Source organism: Rhinopithecus bieti, unplaced genomic scaffold, assembly GCF_001698545.2.
Source record: "Rhinopithecus bieti isolate Rb0 unplaced genomic scaffold, ASM169854v2 scaffold_28876, whole genome shotgun sequence".
In the NCBI taxonomy this organism is placed as follows: Eukaryota; Metazoa; Chordata; class Mammalia; order Primates; family Cercopithecidae; genus Rhinopithecus; species Rhinopithecus bieti.
Window position 1 is genome coordinate 1 of NW_016812500.1, and position 1832 is coordinate 1832.

A 1832-nucleotide genomic window follows, 5' to 3' on the forward strand; every position below is an offset into this window, starting at 1 on the left:
AGTTTCACTCTTGTTGCCCAGGTTGGAGTGCAATGGCGTGATCTGGACTCACTGCAACCTCTGCCTGCCGGGTTCAAGCGATTCTCCCGCCTCAGCCTCCTGAGTAGCTGGGAGAGTAGCGTTGGCCCAGCTAGTTTTTGTATTTTTAGTAGAGACAGGATTTCTCCATGTTGGTCAGGCTGGCTGCTCTCGAACTCCTGACCTTGCCGTCCACCCACCTCAGGCTCCCAAAGTGCTGGGATTATAGGTGTGAGCTACAGCACCTGGCCATATGTAAATTTTAAACATGTAAACCAATACTATATATCTTTTACAGATACTTACATCTGTAATAATAATATGAAAACATACTTAGGAATGATAAACACCAAATTCAAGATATTGGTAATCTCTGAGGAGGGAGAAGACTAAGATTTTGGAGTACATAAAGGGGTCTTGATTATATAGATAGTATTTGAGTTCTTAACACCTGAGGCAATATGGCACAGTGTTAGGATTTTGTAGAGCTAAGCGGTGAGTCCATGATTGTAATGTTATAGACTCTGTACTTTCTGTTTGAAATATTTCATAATATAAAACAAAGTATATTTGAGGCCACGTGCGGCAGCTCACACCTATAGTCCCCGCACTTTAGAAGGCTGAGGCAAGAAGATCACTTGCATCCAGGAGTTTGGGACTAGCCTAGGCAACAAAGTGAGACCCGTGTCTCTAAAAAAAATTTAAAAATTAGCTGGGTGTGGTAGTGCACACCTGTAGTCCTAGCTACTTGAGAGGCTGAGGTAGGACGATCGCTTGAGCCTGGGAGGTGGAGGCTGCAGTGAGTGGTGATCCTGCCACTGCACTCCATCCTGGGAGACAGAGTGAGACCCTGTCTCAAAAAAAATAGAAGGTATATTTGATCAAAGTTTTATATTCACAGTAAGCAATAAGAACCCTAGGGACAGAGAAGGGTGGATGTTCCACCTAAACACTGTGCTTTCATTCCATCAACAATGAAACATCCAGGAAAGGAAACAAGCGACTCTAGAAATTCACTAGTTAGACAGAATCTCCTTGGGCATGATTTAAAGAGAGAAAATGTAAGAAAACCTGGAAAGACTAAGAAGAGTTCTCATGTGGAAAAAAATATAATTGACAGTTAACAGGGACAGGTCATCCTTACCAGCCCGGAGGAATACTGCAGAGGAAAGAGCTTAGGATGTTAAATACTCTCTTATCTCCTGTATTTACCACCATTTCCTCTCTTGCTGAACACTCCTAGAAAATGGAAAGGAGTTTGTCCCAACTGCTCTTTTATGATAGCCCCAAGGCAGATAGCATCAACTTCATCAAAGACCAAAAAACAAATAAACAAACAAAAATCCCTCCAGTAGGCAATGAAACACCACAAAAAGAGCAAGGGCTATAGATGATATACCAAGAGCTATAGATGGATGAGGTTGGACAAGTCACATAACCTCTGTGAGTGTCAGTTTCCTCATTTGTTTGTTGTGAGGAATAAATGAAATAATACCTGTAAAATGCCTGACAGGTAGAAGTCACCAAAAGGAACAGAAATTCCATTCCATCCCCCTAAGGAAAGACAGGGAATGGCCAGAATCTTCCTAACCAAATGAGTAGTAGTTTCAAGGAGAGATCAAGAGAAAACACTACTTCTTGGATATTTTGGCTAAGTAGTTATTTGAAGTACAGTTGACTGGTTATTTTAAGTCATATCTCATAGACTCTTCCCAATCATAGTCTGGCTGTGTAGTTTTCTGAATTGCTCTGGTATTCTTCTTCTTCTTCTTCTTTTTTTTTTTTTTTTTTTTTTTTTTTTTTTTTTTTTTTTT